The 13,551-nt window shown below is 51.4% G+C and overlaps 1 protein-coding gene across 1 annotated transcript in view; it reads left to right on the top strand.

Moving 5' to 3' along the window:
• The first annotated feature begins 2,573 nt into the window (after positions 1–2,573).
• TNR (tenascin R) overlaps positions 2,574–13,551 on the top strand; it is a 133,565-nt gene continuing 122,587 nt past the window's right edge. The window contains exon 1 of the mRNA XM_075002332.1: positions 2,574–2,656. The gene's annotated coding sequence lies outside the window, so the exon portion shown is untranslated. The remainder of the gene's footprint in view (positions 2,657–13,551) is intronic.

Here is a 13,551-nt window from a genome sequence, read left to right as displayed (position 1 = left end):
AGATGCTAAATTACCCCCTCGACTGGTGTGTAACTAATCTAATTAAGCTCCATTTAAGAGCTCTCCGACGTGCGCCCTTTCCAATGCAGCAGTTCACATTTTGGTCTCGCTTAACCATTATCCACCAGAGGTCTTTCTGCAGGAGGAGGCTTCAAAAAATCAGAAGGCATTACAACCAAGTTTCCATTGAAATCCCCGTTGCCAGGCACCCGTGATGGAGCGTGTGGGATTTTTTTTTTGCTGAGGGGTTGTTCCCCCTGGACAACAGATGGACAGCGTAATAGCCTGGTTTAACAGCGGCCCCGGAGCAGCCATCAAGCCAGCAGTGGTCCACTGCTGAAAAGTCAGGGGCCTGTGCCTAGCGGACCAGCAAGGTTTGACAGGTTTGGGCATTTGTAGCCCACTGAACCTCCCCCATAGAAGGGAATGAAGGAATTGCATTCTGCAGGCATTGGTGCGGCATGGAAGTTGTCCACTCATAGCGCAGGCCAACAGGATCCCAGCCAGACACAGAGGAGGGTAGACAGGCATCCAACTCATCCCTGGGTACTGCGTGACCATTCGTTCGCTATTAGTTGTTTGAGTGATGGTGAGGCCTAGAGGCCCCACCCAGCGCGCACGTGGCCCCTTTGTGCTAGAGAGCGCATGCGCATGGGGAAAAGGTGGTGCCTGTCCCCAAGGAGCTTGCTAAGTGTCTGACAAGCAGGTTCAATGCGCGGCCAGGGAGAGTGCGAGGCATGACTGTGTTTGGTCGAGCAAGCAGCCGGGATGTGAGCCCAGACCAGGGTTCTACTTTTTTTTCCTCCCCATCCAGGGGCAGAATAAATTTTGTTATGTGCACCAAGGCACGTGTTCTGTGCACCACCAATGGAAACCCATGTTGCTGCCTGTGGGTACTCTACTGATCAGGTAGGAACCATCTGACTCTCTCCTGGATGCCCATTTAGCTTCAGTGGGGCCAACAGGTGCCGTGGGCCCTGGGGCATGATGGGGGGGGGGGGGCATCTGTCTTGTCATAAGAAGGGGTGGGGCCAAGAGCAGAAGAGGTGGGGCTTAGCACTCCCAGGACCACAGCACTGCCTCCCCTGCCTCACAGCCAGGGCCCAGCGCCCAGCTGTTGTGGCTGCCAAGGTATCAGTGGCAACGGCCAGCGCTCTGGGCCCTTTGAAGTGCCAGGCCCTGAGGTAACTGCCCTCCCCACCCCCATCAGTGGGCTTGGACCTGCCTAAAGTGAGTTAGGACAGGACCCGAAATTGCGAAGGGGCTCCTTGAGGTTAAAGTCCCTTTTGACGTGCAGTACGACAGCTCGGTGCCTAAATCACTTTTGAAAAGGGGACTTGGGCACTTTTGAATAGGCTACCTTTTGGCTCCAGCCCGTTGCATGGTTTCAAAACATCGGTCCAAATGTTACAGCGCTGCCCCGTCTACAACATGGTTTACATCACAGTTCTGAAATGCAGCCGCCTCTGAAGCAGCGCCCAGACTTGTTGCAGCAGCCCTCTAGAACCATCAGCCTACCTCCACGTAGAGACACCCAGGCTGAGAGGCCACCTCAGACAGACAGCCCGTTCCCATCAGTCCCCCGGCGTGAGTCTTTCAGACGGCTTCAACTGTGTTTTATTTTTAAAGCCCATTCCAGGCACCCGTACAGAAAGCCCGACATTAAAATTAATTATCTTTTTAATGGATTGCCAAAGGAGCGCATGAAAGAAATGTGACGGCTGTGAAATGTATTTAGAACTCAGTAAAGCCTCGCACAAGAGCCCTTGAATAATTCATTCCTGAGCGCTGCAGAGGCGTGTGCGCCCCGGCCAGAAAAAGTGGGCTTGGAGGGGAAGGTGGTGTCGGGGGTGGCCGGTGGGTTCCCACCACCGGGCCACATGGGCAGGCCGAGTTGCATTTAACATTGCCGTTAAGGAGCGGGCGGCGGGGTGGTGACTGGAGCGTTTCCAAGGCAGAGTGCCAAAATTTGACCTTTTTGTCCTCTGTGTACAGGTCCAACGTGGTGATACTTTTTAAAGTCACTCAGTCTTACTCACAACAAGTAACTAAAGAGGCAGAAATTTACCGCGTAGGGGGTGGTTGGTAACATTAGCTGCTCTTTTGTTAATCCTCAGGGGTGCTGGATGCTTCTGTTTTTATCTTTGATTTTGTAAGCAAGTTGGTTTCAAGTGAGCTGTAACTTGGGGGTGCCCAAGCCAGATCAGACATCGGAAAGGGGTACAGTAATCAGGGAAGGCTAAGAGCCACCAACCTAGTCCTGTTTTGAGACCAATGGGAGGTGATTAACACAATGAAAATCAGAACCTTACTTTAATGTACTTCCCCCCACCGGAGCGCTGTAGCAGCTGGCTGCAGGCTGACTTTTACAGCCTTCTCTTTGACGCTAAACTGCCATGGGCTGGTGTATCACTGCAGAGGACAATGCACTGACCTCCCACAGGTGGATGGGAGCTGTAAGGGGGGAAACAGGCTTGACAGGTGTGCATCACAGGAAGCTGACCTCTGCCACACGCGCATGTTGCTGAGATGCACCTACCTTTCTCTCTACAGGCGGCTACAGCATCTTTCCTTGGTAAACGGGCTGCTGCCATTTGAGATCTGGATCCAGGAGAGGACACAGAGGAGGGAAGAACCAAACCACCTACTCCAGCAGGTACCAGACCTTCTTTCTTCATGTTTTCCCCTCCTGCTCAAATGGGTGGGGTTCATTGTCCCTCACTGCTTTTGCTGAGCATCCAGACAGAACTTTCATGCCAGCTGCCGCAGCCGTAATGAAATGGCCCCAAAGGGTATTTTTTTTTCTTGGACACCTCACAAGCCAGAGCTCTGAATTGATGGGGCCGGTAGCAGCTAGTACTAACTTTGTTTTTAGTCATGTACTCAGGCAGTGAGTGATTATGTGGCTGGTAATAAAAGCGTGCGACCATGTTCAGCGATGCCAGGGATTTGTTCCTTACTCCTGCAATACCTGAGCGGAGAGCAGCCAGCGCAAATCATTTTTTTTTCTTTTGTAATTATTTACTCACCTAAACAAAAACTTCCAGCGCCTCACAGCCTGTCATAAAACATCTCTATGTCCCTTCAGCATTCACAGTAACTCTTCAAGGAGAATAAGAAAAAGCCTGTTTCCTTTTCATTCCAAAGCTCTCCAGATGGCCTCATTTTTCTGCCACGAAATGCATAAAGAATCAGTCAGTGAAAAACTTCTCAAAGAATGAGTTATTTATGCTGTTATTTCCATTTTCTTGGAATTTCCCGCTTTATGTACTTTCCAAAGGAGAGTCTTTGCTCATGTTTATCAAAGAATAAAGGGTCTGGGCCAGGTACCCAACCAGCAGGCCTGCTGACAGGGGTGGGATAGAGAGGGCGGTTGCCCCAGGGCTTGGCATTTCAAAGGGGCCCAGAGCTCTCTCTGCAGCACCAACAGGCAGAGCTCTTGTGCCCTTTAAAGCGATGCTGCTCCACGCAGCCGTGTGGGGAGGGTGTCCAGTGCCATGGGCCTGGATGCCGCTAAGGGATGATTGACCTAGGCCCGCCCCCTCTGCCTTTGGCCCCGTCCCTTCCAGGGAGCAAAGCCAGCACCCCCACCCCCACATCCCACTTTGCCTCGGGGCCTGTAGTAGCTGTCAGCCCTGCTGGCAACTGGTGTAAAACACTACCATGCTGCAGTGGGTGTAAATTGCTACAGCGCCAATGACTTCCATTCCAAGGCAAGCCACCTGAGCATCCGGGCCTTTGGGTTTTTTGAACGGACGCTGTGGGTCAAAACATTCCCGGAAAAAGCTGGCAAACTATTCCTTTTTTTTTTTTACATTTGTGAAAGAATTATTTTGCCGTTTTTCGTGAACATTTATTCGCTTCTCTAAAACAACAGCCTCAATGAACAGCGAACGGGGGAAAAAAAAAACCATAAAGCAGCACAACACATGCACAGGCTGCAGTAAGAAATGTGTTAAGGTGTGGGTGCAGCTGTCAAACCGATAAGCACAAGTACTGAGTAGCCAGAAGAACTTCTAATGGGGAGGAATCAATACAGCCAACACAGCCTCAGCATCCGAAAGCTGCCGGGGAAGTCAGAGGTATTTTGGTATGTAATCGCTGGTCTCTCTCTGGCATGCGCCATGTTCTGATGAGACGGTAATAGCACACTTCCTGGTTTCGTCGGGAAAGAGCTGTACCCGCTGCTGAAAAAAACATGCCAACTAGTAAGGGCTAAGCAGGTGGTAAACTAAGTTCCCCATAAGCTGAGTGCTTAGGCGGCCACCCAGGAGAGATTCAAATGCTACCTGGCTGTTTAGCAGAGTGCTCACTGCCTCTGTATGTTTCCATGGGTGGTGCACATCTGCATTTGCCTTGGTGCACTCAACAAAATTTATTCTGCCCATGGATGGACAAATTGGAGGGAACCCTGGTGGTATATAGTTTCTAGTACCAATCTGCTCAACTATCGCCATTGGAAAAAAAAAATAGCTTGTGCTTATGTACTGTGCACACAGCTCTTCTGTGCAAAAACCACATGCATGCCCTGCCCGTTGCTGGTTTTATCTTCCTGGTGCATCTTGTCTTAGGATATTGTTTTATTACAAATGAAAGCCACTGCACTGGGGTTGCCGGCTCTCTCCGTTTCACCTGAAGGCTCCTGGCGTTGGGCTCGATCACCCAGAGACACAAGGCTAAGGCAGTTTCCTGCCTGCCCGGGCCCCGAGCTGTTCCTTACTGTGGCTCCTAGGAAGGGGATTGGACCGCTGAGTGCTGCCTGCCTCCAGGCCGGGACGGGCAGTATCGTCAAGCAGGGGAGATGCTCAGAGTCTCTGTCCCGCCCCCCCGCAGGCCACAATGCTGGGCGGCTGCTTCTGGGAGTGGTGCACAGCCAGAACAGGCAGGGAGCCTGCCTTTGATCTGGTGTGTCACTGACAGGGAGCTGGACCGCCTGAGGTAAATGCACATTGGCCAGGGGGCCACACCTCGAACCCATCCTGCCCCACGACCCCCTGCCCCAGCCTGAGCCTGTGCTGCAGGCAAACGCGCTCGCAGCGCTCAGACGCCCTTCTGCACCCTCACCTAGAACCCCTCCTACATGCCAAGCCTCTGGGTCCCAGTGCAGAGGCTGCACCCACGCCCCCACACACCCCCTAACCCAGGGAAAGCAAGTGGCGGGTGGGGGGAGTGCAAGAAACAGAAGGAGGCAGGGGTGTGAGCAGAAGCAAGGCCTCAGGGTAAGGACCAGCAGCCACGCCCCTCCAGTGGAGGTGAGGAGCAGGCCAACATCTCCGCTCTGATACTGTGTACGGGAGGCAAGCCTTCCTCGAGGCTGGCTGATAGCCCTAGTCCTGGTCAGAGGAGGTCTGAGCTGCTGCCCAGCTCTGCCACTGGGAGATACTCTTGGGCAAGCCACATCAATGCCTCACGCTTCCACTTCCCCAGCTGTGAAATGGGCGCACGGCACACGCCGGGGCTAGCTCGTCTGTGGGGCAGGACTGTGCCTGGGTGTAGGCAGAATTTAGTGTCGCAGGCTCTCAGTTGGGGTCCTTAGATGCTACTCTATGACCAAGACATAATCCCATGAAGCTGCGTGCTGGCTTTAGCTTGGCTTTCTTTGGGGTTCGTTAAGCAAATCCAAGCTTAGGAACACCCGCAAAAGAACCACCCTGGTGTTCTGGCCATTGAACTTACAGCCTGGCTTCTATTTATCTTCCATGCGCATCTTGCTGTGCTGAATCGCATCAGTCCTTTGCGCTTTTCTCTCCAAATCTGGCTCATGCTTGCTTAGCTCCTTGGACCCAGCTGCTCACGCAGACACGGGCAAGCAGCTGCGTGTTGGCTGTCGGTGGGACAGGTGTCCCACCCCTTCGGGGGCGGGGCGGGGTGACTTCATGCACAAATGCGTTTGCAGGCAAGCTCTAGTTGCTACCAGTTGTCCCAGTGGCACGGGGAGGGTTAAGCAGGTAGGACTATTCTATGCATGCAGATTAGCACCCCCCTGCTTAAAAGCAGTGAAAGGGTCCATTTTTTTTCCAGCGTGAAACTCTGCAAGTGCTTCAGACAGCCCTTGCAATGGTCTGGCTGTTTTCCAGTACATCATTACGCAGCGCTTCAGGTCTGCAAGATGCCTTCTCTGAAAACAGGGCAGGTACAAGAGTCCCACACAACTGACACAGCGCTAGCTGTGTCTAGCGGCAGCTCAGTGGAGGGTGCCTGGCAGGCAGTGACGAGGGTGTGGAATACGCAGCATTTGCGAAGTGTGTGGCTTAGCTCCTTGTGCCAGGCTAGAGCTTATTGCAGGGTCCCCCCCACCCCCAGCAACAGGCTCCTTTGAATCCCCCCTCCGCCGGTCAATGAATTGTTTGCACAGTGTCAGTGTTGGTCTCCTATTGCTTTGTCTAGCAATCAGTCCGGCTTGGTGTGAAATGAGTCCTGGCCCAAATGGGGGACAGTCCCAGGGCATAGCACAGCTGGCTTGACCACAAACAGGTCTCAAGTATTTTCAGCTACCCTCTCCCCATTCTGACATGTAACAAGGTCTTGCAAACAAAAAAGCAACAGGGACTAGTTCTCCTTGCTCTCTGTGCACGCTGGCCCAGGGATATCTCTCAGCCATCACTTGAGGCATGAACTAGTTCTGTACAGCTGACACTGCAGAAGCAATCTGGTGAAGTAGATGAGGAAATATAAGATACAGGCAAATATTCGTTAGCAATGGGCCAGGCTGGAAAGGAACAGGGAACTTCTCACTTTGGCTGAGCCAATGACTTTCACTCGCAGCCAGAATCAAATTTGCTTTGAAATCCTGAAAAATCGACATAACGTGTCACAAAAGGGAAACGTGGCAAGTCTTCAACTATCTGAAGTATTATAAGAAGCTGGGTGATCAGTTGTTCTCCTTGTCCACCACGGGAATGACAAGGAGCAACTGCCTTAGCTTGCAGCAAAGGGAATTTAGGGTAGATTTTTAGGGAAAATGGTAAGACTGTTACAAGGAGGAGTGAGAAAAAATATTCTCCTTAATCTCTGAGGGTAGGACAATGTGCAATGGGCTTAACCAGCAACAAGGGAGGTTTAGGTTGGACCTCAGGAAAAACTTCCTAACTGTCAGGGTGGGGGGGTTAAACACTGGAATAAATTGCCTAGGGAGGTTGTGGAATCTCCATCATTGGAGATTTTGAAGAGCAGGTTAGACAAGCACCTGTCAGGAATGGTTTCCAGATGGTGCTTGGTCCTGCCAAGGGGCAGGGGACTGGACCTGACCTCTTGAGGTCCTTTCCATCCTATTTGTCTATGATCCTATAGCTGCCCAGTGAGTCAAATGATGTCGTTCTTCAGCCAGTTCACCTAGCGCAGACCACACCTTCTGCCTCAGCTGCCATCCCTTCCTGTATGATGCCTGAGGCAATGAGTACACACCCAGAATTTGCTGCACAAGTTTTCCCCTCCACCCTTCCATCGTGTTAGACCTGTGCCTTTCAGCACCTTCTATGTACACGCTATGGAAAGCAGACAAGGTGTGAACAGTTACAGCAGCACGTTCTACCCACAGGCACGTCCCAAGGGGGGAAGATGGTTCCATGCGATTGTGGTGGTGGTAAAGCATCCCTGCTAATTCCAGCAGTACCGTCAGCAACGACCAATGTGTGATTAGACTGTAATTGAGCCATTCTTGGAGACAACAGAATTATAATGTGTAGGTGAGCCTGTGCAAACTGCCTTAAACAAATTAATCAAAAAAGCAGCGCTGTAATCAAGGAGATAATGACAAGAACGGGGCCATAATGGAGGTCCTGGCTGCAGTAGAAATGACAATTAAGACAATTAAGATTTTAGCAGAGGCGATGCCGTGCTTCTCACCACACTAGAGAAGTGGCTGAGGGGACTGGATGGAACAGCCTTCAAGATGTTGCTAGATGGTGGAGGAGCCGGCCACAATGACTGTAATGTCTGCACTGGAGATAAATCTGAGGATAATGGCAGTGTAATGGAGATAATTACGACGGTAATAGAGGTGGTGACGATAGAATTGTAGTTGAGGGTGTTAGCAAAGATGGTGGCAGTGAACTGGAGAGGATGGGCTCTTTTACAAAGCTACCAGTGAAGGAGGTATCAGGCCAGGTCTTCAGCTAGTGTAAACTGGTACATGTCCATTGGCTTCAGTGTCAACTTACCTTCAGTTAATCATGTGGCCTGTGCCACTGTAGTGGGAAGAGAGGTTGACTGGTGAAGGGCCTGAAAATGACAGGCAATAAACATGTAATGGAAAAAACAAAGCCTGAAAAATGGGATGGAGACAAGTACAACTATCGTAAAAGGTGGTGACAGTGAAGCTGACTAAATTATCTAATGGGGCCAATGAAGATAACTAACTGGTGATGCCCTGCTGCTAACAGAGGTGAAGATGAGATGGCGTTGGATGGGTGGGGATGCAGCTATCAAAACTGGAAAGGGCATAATTATAACGCTAACAGGGGGAGTAATAACGATAATGGAATGGTAATTGAGGAGATGATGATTCTAAAGGGGGAGGTGCAGAGAACTACAATAAAGAAGAGAAGGAAGATAAGCATTTGGAATGGAGTTGTTGTTCAGGCTAATGGGATTCTAATGGAAATGCTACAGAAAGGGAGTGGAGGTGTAATGAGGTAATTGCTCCCATGGTGGAAAAGATTATTGGTGTAATGGAAGGAATAGGGGCTGTGATGCAGGTGGACATTATGCTGAGAAGTGGTGGTAGAGGCGACTGTAGGATAACGAAGAATGGATGCTCTGACACAGTCAGTTTCTGAAATAAAAGTAAAACTGGGCTAAAGACACAGGGAGTTGACTGTATTACTGGAAGCACAACAGAAGTCCAGACCACTGCCATGCTGTTCAGAGCTGTACAAGCAGAAGACGGGGGCATATGGTAGAGGTCTATAAAATCGTGACTAGTGTGGACAGAGTCGCAAAGGAAAAGATATTTAGTTGTTCCTATAACAAAAGAACTAGGGGGTCACCAAATGAAATTAATAGGTAGCAGGTTTAAAAGAAGACAAAAGGGAAGGATTTCCTTCACTCAGCGCAGCGTGGAGCTCCTGGCCAGAGGCTGTTATGAAGTCCAGGACTTTAACAGAGTTCAAAAACAAGCTAGATAAATTCCTGGAGGATAGTTGTTGTGTTCATTCCTCTGGGACCTCTGGCCTGGACCACTGTCAGAAGACAGGGGGCTGGGCTAGTTGAACTTTTCATCTGACCCAGTGTGGCTGTTCTTATGTTCTTGCAATAGGTGTGCAAACAGCTGTGACTGCATATTAAGTGACCCAGGTGGCTGTTGTTAAGCTTTATGCCCTACGGATACACTTCCCATGTGAGCCTGGAGCCCAACAAAGGTACAGTGCCGGGAAGGCTTTGCTAAGGACTGGGGAGGGAATGATGATGATGAGGGCTCTGGTGATGTGGCAGCAGAAATGCAAAGCATGATGGGAGCAGGGTGCAGGTGGCTGCCGTGAAGAGGTGGATACCTGTAACTACTCCATAATGGGGCGCAGATCGTTCCCTTGGAAGCAGCCATGATGTCAGGTGACAGGTTCATAATTTAGCCTTCCCAGAGTTGTTCAGTGACGGAGGGGGATGGGTAAAGACTTCAGGATTTCTGCTCTACGGTGGAAGAATATGTTACTCCGACTCAGTGGGAAACCTCATACCAAAATTAGCCTTCACGGTAGCAGTTGTAGATGTCTGAGTACACCCAGCCCACAGCATGGGGAATGCCACATGGCTCATGCATTGGGAGGCCGCTTCTGGCTTGGTTTACCCAAGGGCCCAGAGGTCACAGACGTACCAATACGAATAGGCTACATTTTTCAATAGCAGTAGTAGTATCTCTCGTGCTTCCTGTTAATGGGGATCTGGGAGAGACCGTCTGGTTCCCCCTGCTGGACAGAGGAAAGCAATACAGAGTTATTTGGGGGTTGAGCCATGAAGGGAAGTTAGGTGGAACAGCAGAATGACGACATCCTTCACAGGGAGAAATGGGTCACAGAACAAACTCGGGGGCCCTGAGTCCCACTGTTGTCAGAATGATTCACCGAGAAAAAAAAAACTAACCTCCAGCAGGGCTCTGCTCTACTCTGTACGACTCCTGATTGTGTCATCAGAACCCTTATTTCACGTGAACAGTAAATACACCCAAGCTATAGAAATGAACTGTTTTGTTGCTAGCTAGAATCGATATTACACTTAAGGAATAAACAGGAAGAGAGATGTGGGTTCCAGCATAGGAAATAAAGTCTTGCCATGATCTCCTGGCCCTTGTCTTTTGCATGGTCCCTAATCCAGCCTGTAACATATGTGTGCTGTGATTCCATAGCTTGCTTGGGAGGCTTTATTTATTCTCCCAGCACCAGCTCACACCACGTGAATTTTACTAAGATAAACGCGCTCTGTGCATAACTATTTCAGGCCAGCTACCTCAGCACCAAGAGTCTGAGGCAGAGCAAGGCTCCTCTTTCCCTTCTGAAGCCACTTCAATGCTTCGAGAGCGCTCCCCTCATCCGTGGGGCTAGTTTGGTGTTCCTCCCACCTGGATTAACTTTTTTCCTTGCTCGCTTGAGACAGCAGAACTGAAGATGCTGCCTCCAGCCCAGCTCTCCCACAACCCCACATGACTCACCATTGCCACTAGACACATTGGCCAACGTCTTCACATGTGAGGGACTTTCCGTTTCAGGCGCTGGATTCAGCTATTTAGCCATTTGACTAAACCGCTTGGTTTTTTTTGGCCAAAGGTGATGAGCACCTGCTTCTTGCACTGAAATCGCCGGTGGGGGGGGCGGGGTCAGAGGTGCCGGACCTCTTTGAGTATCTGAACCCTAGTAACAAACAGCCTTAAGAAGAGTGGGTCCAACACAGCTGTATTCCTCACTGCTCCTCAAGCACCACTGTTCCCTGGTTGAAGGGCGAGCTTGCAGATCATTTTGGCAACAGTAATTCATAGGGGCTTGATGAAGGTCACCAATACCCACCAGAAACCCGCAGGATCAGCTTTAGTTGGCGCTGATGTCCATGGAGGGACTCTCAGTGACTACAGGAGAGGTTGGATCAGGTCCTATGGCCCAATTCTACAAGGCTTCGTCATGTCCAAGGCCCATATGATCCAGCCTCCTACTTGTATAGCTAATCCACTGAAGGGGATGTAACCAGCAGCAGCCGGCTGCAGTCTGGGTTGGATGGTAGGGGTTGATCTGAACACCACTCTGGTCATTTCTCTGGAGCATTTCTATCTGCAGGGAGCTAATATTTGAATAGGCAGAGGTTTAAGGAGCTGGCTACACCTGTCTGAGGAGCAGCTGCATTGGCCTTTAATGCTCAGGCAACTGTGAAATAAAGAATAGGAGATAAGCGCTAACAAAATCAACGAAATGGAGAAAAAGTGGAAAGAGACGAATGCAGTAGATTGAATGTTCCTCTGAGATAACCCAGGAACGTCCTTTATCACCAAAAGCCTATTTGTAGCCACCGAAGGGACTTCGTTATTTTTAATCGGTTTCAAAACCAGAAAAAAAAAAAGGTGAAGTCAAAATAACCCAGCATACCAAAGGCCAAAGCTACTGGAACGTCAACTCTCCCACACACCGGGAAGTTAAACAACTTCAGTTTAGGCCAGGTCTATACTAGGGAAATAAGTCGATTGCATGGATGCAATTCTAGCTTGGCCAACTGCATAGCTAGAATTAACTGAGCTGCAATTGACTTACCTGGATGGCCCCACTGAGGGAAGTAGATGGGAGAAACAGTGGAACACCTGTATGCCCTTGTTTCAGGGTCAGATGGCCAATTCATGAGGAGCCTTGCCTCGGGCCCAGCTAGCTCCTGGCTGGCCTAGAAAAGGAACTAGGTTTTTTTATGCCCCCTGGCCTATACACACAGTGGGAGTATGTGAGATTCTGGCTTGAATCTTAGCTCAGTATAAAAGTTTCCAGCAGCTTGCACAGCAGAAGAGAATTGTGACCCTAGCTGTGCAATCAGAACACAGAAATCACTGCCTACAACATGTCTTGGGGCAGACATAGGTGTCATTCCATGCAGGGGGGGAAAAAGATCACTTTATAGTTCACAAAGCCCTTTAAGAGTCGCCACGGCTAGCGAGCAGAACCACACGGCCCCCCAGTCACATTACGTGGCTCAGCCCCCACCCTGCTGAAAAAGCAGCGGCCAAACTGGTGTAGCCGCCCAGCCCAGAGCTGAGGCTTCCTGTAGGCTCAGCAGCCATTGCCTTGCAAGCTGTGTGGCTCCAGCGTTCCTAAGTGAACCTGGGCAGGACGGATTTGGCTGGAGCGGCTGTGCAGACGGCCCAGCGGCAGGGAGTGACGACTCAGTGGGGCACAGCTGGAAGGGACCTTACCAATGTTGCTGCGCTTTTGTCATGCGGGGGCCAAAAGGCAGCATTCAAAGCCCAGTGGGGATCAGGCCATTGTGCCAATGCCAAGCATCTCTCCACCCCCAGAGGTAGTTATCACTGTCCTGCCTAAGCTGCTGCGTTGCCAAATAGCCACACAGCCCAGTCATGTTTGGTGAGCGCCGCACCACGGGCCAGGCCATCCATATCCACACCCCTGTACGCCAGCTGGAGTAACTCAGGCATGCAATCCATGGCGCCATGCCGACTTGCACCAACGGGGGTGAACCCTGGCCACGGCCCCTGGCTGAAGGGTGCGCTGCAAACGTTGCTATCAGGCATGGACAAGGACCTTCCTGGTGTCGTCATTGTAGACAAGCTCCACCAGGCCAGGCGAGGGTGCCCCACAGGTCAGGGGTTACAGGCCTCTCGTGCGAGGTGGGAAGGTGCCCTGGTCACGCTGTCTCTCCCCCTTGGGAGAGGGTGGACTTGAACCCAGGGTTCCCACACCCTGGGCGAATGCTCTGACCCCTGTGGGCCAGCCTCTAAAGGGAGGAGTTAAGCCAGCACCTCACTCCCTCCCGCCAACAGTGGCACAGGCAGCAAAGCCCCTGCACCAGTTCCTGTTTGGGCATCTCTTAGCACAGACCATAAGAACGGCCACCCTGGGCCAGCCCCCACAAGCCATCCAGCCCGGTGTCCTGTCTTCCAGCAGCGGCCAATGCCAGGTGCCCCAGAGGAAGGGCCCAGAACAGGGACTCATCGGGTGATTCCCTCCCCTGTCAGCCGTTGCCAGCCTCTGACAGCCGGAGACCATGCCCACCCACGCCGCACTGAGCGCCCTCTCCTCCAGGAAGTGAGCCTTCTTTTCTGAACCCTGAGCCAAAGAGTCACAGCAAGGGCTTGGCTGGGATTCGCACCCAGGACTTGGAGGGAGACGCCTACCCACCCCCAACCAACAACCAGGTAGCCACTGAGTGCTGAGGTGAAGGGGGGATGGATGGATGGATAGACAGTGTGTCTGTCTGTCTCTCTCTCCCCCCCCACCCCCACATTGGCGCCTTAGCCCATGAACCACAAAACATAGTCTGTTCGATGCCCCCCACCCCCCGCCCCATTCCCTGCCTCAGCAGCTAAGCCAGGCTATGTGGACTGCAGGGAGCCAGTAACACTTACAGGCATCT

This window comes from Carettochelys insculpta, chromosome 9 (assembly GCF_033958435.1).
Source record: "Carettochelys insculpta isolate YL-2023 chromosome 9, ASM3395843v1, whole genome shotgun sequence".
NCBI lineage: Eukaryota > Metazoa > Chordata > Testudines > Carettochelyidae > Carettochelys > Carettochelys insculpta.
Note: the sequence above shows the minus strand (reverse complement) of the source record. Positions and strands in the feature narration are given on the sequence as shown.